Below are 6,707 nucleotides of genomic sequence, written 5' to 3'. Positions count from 1 at the left end.
CTTGTAGGCAAGAATTTTGATGCTCTGTTTCTCATACTTTGGGCATGTTGTCAGGAGGGGATAGTCCATGGAGGTGGCCATCATGCTTCAAAGAGTGGAGGGACAGTGCAGGAAAGGAAGACCTTGGATGAGAGGGATTGACACAGTAATTAATGTAATGGGGGTAGGGATGTCAGAGACATTGTCCCAGGATTGAGCAGGGTTCAGATATTGTACATAGGGTCGCTATGAATCACAGGTGACTCAATGGAACATAACAACAGCAACAACAAAAAACAAGATAGCAGGAAGCATGTCTGTATGTTGCTTGAACCAAGAAGGTATGGATAATCAGAATAAGAATATACAGAGGTTATTATTCCATTGCCTTCCAGTGGGACATGAGTTGATCCAAAACTGAAAGTCCTTTCTTTGGTTTCCATTATTAAAACAATACACTGTTCTGTATTGCAAAGGGGGAGGGTAGCGGTGGCCGATAAATTCTGGTAAAAAAAAAATGAGCTTACTAGTAACTCATTAATTGTATAACTAAAGAACACTAAAATTTGCACCGATGAAAATATTCTACCAAAGTTTACTTGAGACACTAGTATTATTCTATTCCACTTCTCACACTCAGTTGTTACAGCCAGAGACTACCCTACAGTCATTATTCACATTTTGTTATTTTTGCTTTTAGTTATAAACCTTCAGTTACTTTTGGGGGGTTTTGCTTACTATATAAGGAGCTCTGGTGATCTAGTGGCAAGAAGCTGCACTACAATCCTGAAGGCATGCAGTTCAAGGCCACCAGGTGCTCCACAGGAGAAGGATGGTCAATCTCCTCCCATGCAATTAACTGCCTCTGAAAACTGCTGAAGGGTCAGCTATGGGTCCGTTCTGACTCTGGTACACAACAACAACAGCAACAATATTGTGTCTTAGTGGCAAGAAGCGGCACTGCAATCCCGAAGGCACATTATTTGAATCCGCTAGCTGCTCCGTGGGAGAAGGACGAAAACTCGCTGGAAAGTCAGCTATGGGTCAGCTCTGACTCGAAAGTACAGAACAACCCATCAACGATATCATGTTACTATATTTCATTTGCAGTGATGTCTACATGCCATATTTGTACTATTTTTCTAGTAAATAGATTTTAAAATATATTTTTGGGAGAAGTGAAATTATTTTATCTCCATTGCTAAAGCGGAAATATCCATGATCTACCCCTTAAGATTGCTTATAGCACTTTATTGATGATGCAGCCAGTCAGTATGTACTAATTTAAGTCACCTATAAATGCAGTTAAGGTAGCGGCAGTATAATTACTGGATTCTTTTTTTTTTTTAAGTTACTTGATTCTTTTAAATAGGCTATGGTTTTATGATATACTATCATGTGTTTAAGCATATTCTTCTCTAATAAGAAATAGAAAGCCCGCCAGTGCAGGGATTCGCAGGGTCGGCACCATGCACGGAAACGTGCGTGCGGCACTCATTTCCGGCGGCTTTATCTCTCAGGTTGGCGCTGTCTTCTCACCCCATCTACTTCTGGCCCCTTTTGCGGTTGGAGGAGTACAAGAAAGAACAAGCCAAAAATCGAGCTGGTATCGTTCAAGAGGATTTGCAGCCCCAGGGTTAAAAGTGTGGTCTGATCCGTTTGGCAGGAAAAGAGAAAGCTATCACCGGCTCGATTATGAGAGCAGACATCTTCGTGCTTTCGGTTCTGGAGCTAGTATAAATCACCTCCGACTGGAGACACAGATCGTAATGCCATCAACGCGAGGACTTGTAGAGCAGGACTGCCCCAGGATTCATATTCCCTTTATTCCCCTCGTTAGGAATCAAAAGAATACGGGGACAGATCTTACCATTAGGAAGGTTTTTAGGATGAACTCGCCTCTCCAGAAATGAAACTGCCTCCCCCTGCTGTGTCTGGAGTTAGACCTTCTTATTATCCCGTCTTTGCCACTTACCCAACCGAGCTCTGATGTGAATGCAGGCAACCCATGGATGTCAGGAGATCCAACGCTGTTTTGCCATCTTCCAAAAAAAGAGAGTTTGCAGTAAAAACCCACCCCGTGGAGCTGCCTCATAGGACCCTTTGAAAATGTGAAAGTTGATAATACTCTTTGAGGACAAGAGGGTATTTAGTGCTCATGAAAAATAAATAACTAAACTTCACCATCTCCGTGGAAGATTGAGCCATGTAGGAAAAAAGAAAGACATTCATAGCAACTCAAGCTAAATTGATATGCTTATGTAGGCCAAATCAGTGGTGGTATTAATAGAAGGGAAAACTTCCATGTTAAAATTATTTTTTAAAAAAATAAGCCATTTTTATAGCCTACTCATTCATAATTTTTATTTTCACACACAAATGAATTTATTTGCTACTATTTATTGAGAACCATTAGGGGAAATATCAAACTTTTGGGCAAACTTACAAAGTTGAATAGACCTAATATATGAAAGAGCTCATTGTATAAGAATGGTGGTGGTGATTATATGCTATCAAGTCAACTATTACTCATAATGACTATGGACAGTGGCTCTGCACCTAGCCCTTTCCTGAACCAACCTCACTATCTGACACACCTGTCACCACTACCACAGTCACTTTCAATCCATCTTGTCCACGATCTTCCTCTCCTGTGCTAACCATCTATCCCTCCGGCCATGATGTCCTTCTCCAAGGACTGGTCCCTCTGGGCAACATACCCAAAGTATGTGAGACAGAGCTTTAAAATCCTTGCCTCAAGAGAGCAACATGGTTTCACCTTCTCCAGGACATATCTGTTTGTTCTCTTGGCAGTCCACAGTATGTTCAAGACTTTTCTTCAGCACCACAACTCAAACACATCGGTTCTTCTTCTGTCATCCTTAATCATTGTCCAGCTCTATTATTCATAACAAGTAATTGCTAAGACCATGACCTGGATGAAGCACACCTTAGTCTCTACCCTGAAATTGTTGCCTTTTAGCATTCTGGAGAGGTCTTTGACAGTAGATTTTTTCCCCCAGTGTAACTCATCGTTTCATTTCCTGACTGCTGGTCTCAAGAATGTTGATTAGAGATCTGTGCAAGCTAAAATTGTTAACTTCAGTCTTTTGTCCATCTATCCTGATACTGCCTATTTGCCCAGTGGTGAGGATCTGTTTTCTTGATGTTGAGATAGAATCCATATTGTAGGCTACAGTGCTTGACCTTCTGCAGCAAATGCCCCAAGTCTAACTTAGATTCAGTGAGCAAGGTTGTGTTATTTGCATAATGCAGTCTTCCTTAAATCCTGATGCCACATTTTCTTCATAAAATTCATTCTCCCAAATAATGTATTCAGCATATAGATTGGAAAAGGTAAGGAGAAAACATACATCTTTGACATACTCCTTTCTTGATTTTGAACATGAAGTTTTCCTTTGTTCCATTTAGATAGCTTCCTGGTCTAGGTTTTACATGTTGTTGTTATTGTTTGGTGCCGTTGAGTTTGGTTTTTTTTTTTTTTTTTTAAGGAGGTTTTACATGAGCACAGTCAAATGTTTTGGGATTTACATTCATCTCAAGGTTAGCTATAATTTATTGTGGTCCACCCATTCAAATGCCTTTGCATAGTTAAGAAAACACAGAGACATCTTTCTGGTATTCTCTGCTTTCAGCCAAGATTGATCTGAAATTGCCAATGATATTCTTAGTGCCATGGCCATTGTAAGACAAAGATAGTGTCTTATAGGGAAAAGGATGGTGGTGGTGATGGTGGTTGCTATGTGCCATCAAGTTGCCTGTGACTCATAGTGACCCTCTGTGCAACTCTGAAACCTGCCCTGAGCCAGTGTCACTGATTCTGACACACCTAATCCCACTGCCCCAGTTATCGTGTCAATCCATCTCATCCAGGGTTTTCCTCTCCTGTGCTGTCCTTCCAATGCTTCCAACCATAATGTTCTTCTCCAAGGACTCCTGACCACATGCCCAAAGTATGTGAGACATAGCTTCAAAAGCCTTGCTTTCAAGGAGACACTTGGTTTCACCTTCTCTAAGACAGATCTATTTGTTCTGATGGTCCATGGTATGGTCAATACCCTTCTCCAGCACCACAAATTAAAGACATCAATTCTGTTGGAACTTATTAACCAGTTGGGGAAGAAATTTGGAAAGATCTGTTTCTTATGTCATGCAATTACATAAATTCTGGCTACATTAAAAATTTTCACGTTGAGACAGCCGAGACCTTGTCTGTTCCAGTAGCACAGACCCTTGCATCCATTCACTGCCTCCAGTTCAAACCGCTAGCTCACCATTGATGATGACATTGTTGTGTTTGTGGTTGACAACACCTGTGGCATGTGCAAAGCCAGCTTCATTGGTGCTGAAGGCCCCTGGGCGCTCTCCCCCTCCATCGTGGGGTGCCCTGTACACCAGAGCATAAGAGAATGGACCAGAAGGCCTCCTACATAGGTGAAAATCCTGGAGCAAGAGAGGCATCCCGACCCTCAAGTACCCCATTGAGCATGGCAGTGTCACCAACTGGAACAACATGAAGAAGATCTGACACCACAAATTCTACAACGAGCTGCATGTGGCCCCCTGAAGAGCAGCACCCTGTGCTGCTGAGTGAGCTCCCCCACCCCTGGACCCCAAGGCTAACCGGGAGAAGATGACCTCCACCCATCCTGGCTGTGCTGTCCCTGTATGCCTCTGGCCACACCACCAGCATTGGGATGGATTCCGAATGGGGTCACCCACACTGTGCCCAGTTATGAGGGGCATACTCTCCCCTGTGCCATCCTGTGTCTGCAACTGCCTGGCAAGGACCTGACAGATCATGAAGATCCTCAGCGAGTGAGACTACAGCTTTACCACCATGGCCGAGCCGAAAATCATGACTGACATCAAGGAGACACGTTGCACTGGACTTCAAGCAGGAGGTTGCCACTGTGGCCTCCTCATCCTCCTTGGAGAAGAGCTAGGAGCTGCCCAATGGGCAGGTTATCACCATGGCAATGAGCATTTCTGGTGCCCTGAGGCACTCTCTCAGCCCTCAAACATGGGCATAGAGTCTTGCTGCATCCATGAAACTACCTTCAACTCCACCATGAAGTGTGCCATGGACAGCCACAGGACCTTCAGTGGGACCACCATGTACCCAGGCATCGCTGACAGGATGCAGAAGGAGGTAATGGCACTAACTTCCAGCATGAAGATGAAGATCATTTCTCCTCCTGAGTGCAAATACTCTGTGTGGATCTGTGGTTGTATCCTGGCCTCCCTGTCTACCTTCAAGCAGATGAAGATCAGCAAGCCAGAGCACAGTAAGTCTGGCCCCTCCATCATTTATCACAAATGCTTCTAGACAGTGTTAAGTTACATTACACCCTTAATTTAAAAAAAAACCACAAAAAAACCCGCACCACACCTAACTTCTGCAGAAATAAATAAAAATTTTCACATTAAAAGTGACTGAAAGAGAATAAAGCTAAAAGGTTCTAGAATAACCTAGAAAAGAAAATTTTTATAAATATGATAGCAAAATTACAGATTCATAAAAAACATTTCTAATTTTTGAAAAAGATGTAACAATAGTAATGAAAAAGGGATACAAATAGACACTTATCTGAAAAAAAATATACATGACCTCTGGACTTGAAAAACGTTTTTATCTAAAGAGGTCCAATGACCAGTGAAATAATTGTCCTTTATTTTATAACTTGTCACCTCAACAAAGATTTTAAAAGAACAAATAATTATGTTGAATAGGATGCCAGGATATGACCCTTCTTGTTTCAAAGGTGGGAATGTTATTTCACTTTTGATTACCTCGGGAAAAACTGCTTACTAGATAAATGCTAAGCATGAATGATGAGGTAGCCCTTTTGACAATAGAAGAAGGTCACCCTTTATTGTTGTTATGTGCCATCGAGTTGCTTGTGACTCATAGCGACCCTGTGTACAACAGCCCTAAACCCCGCTCTATCTTGTGCCAGTCTCACTGCCTCTGACACACCCATCCCAATTACCCCAGTCATTGAATCAATCCACCTCATAGAGGGTCTTCCCCTCTTGCACCATCCCTCCACCCTCCCAAGCATGATGTCCCTCTCCAAGGACCTGTCCCTCCTTACATGTCCAAAATATGTCAGACGAAGCCCCAGAATCCTTGTCTCCAAGGAGCAGCCTGGTTTAACCTTCTCCAGGATGAATCTGTTTGTTTTCTTGGCAGTCCATGGTACATCCAATACTCTTCTCCAGCACCACATGGTAAGAATCTCAATGAACAAAAAAGAATCTCCAGAAGAACAAACAGGTCTGTCCTGGAGAGGCTGAAATCAAGCTGCTCCCAGAAGGCAAGGATTTTGAAGATCCATCTCACATACTTTGAGCACATGGCCAGGAGAGACCAGTCCTTGAAGAAGGACATCATGCTTGGAAGGGTGAAGGGACAGAGCAGAAGAGGAAGACCAAGGATGAGGTGGATTGACTCAGTGACTGGAGAAATGGTATTAGGTCTGTCAGAGACAAGGAGATTGGCTCAGGATAAGGCAGGGCTTAGAGTTAATGTACATAGGATTATTATGAGTCACAGATGACTCGATGGCACATAACCACAATGACAACAATATTTTTTAACCAGATTCACAGATCAGTGTAGTTTTTTTATGAAAGTTTACAGAGACTTAGAGTTTTCAGTCATTCATTGTTGCACTTTTCTCCCTGTCCACACCCCCAACCCA

At 42.7% G+C, this 6,707-nt stretch overlaps 2 pseudogenes; both read left to right on the top strand.

Annotated features, from left to right (window-relative positions):
* Nucleotides 1-1,448: 1,448 nt before the first annotated feature.
* On the top strand, nucleotides 1,449-1,892 carry LOC102848586 (annotated as a pseudogene).
* Nucleotides 1,893-4,281: 2,389 nt separating this feature from the next.
* On the top strand, nucleotides 4,282-5,329 carry LOC102872223 (annotated as a pseudogene).
* The last annotated feature ends 1,378 nt before the right edge of the window (nucleotides 5,330-6,707 follow it).

The sequence above is a fragment of the Elephantulus edwardii genome, unplaced genomic scaffold (assembly GCF_000299155.1).
Source record: "Elephantulus edwardii isolate Elephantulus edwardi_28Jun2011 unplaced genomic scaffold, EleEdw1.0 scaffold00012, whole genome shotgun sequence".
Taxonomy (NCBI): domain Eukaryota; kingdom Metazoa; phylum Chordata; class Mammalia; order Macroscelidea; family Macroscelididae; genus Elephantulus; species Elephantulus edwardii.
The sequence above is the reverse complement of the archived record's forward strand: the minus strand, read 5'-3'. Positions and strand labels throughout refer to the sequence as shown.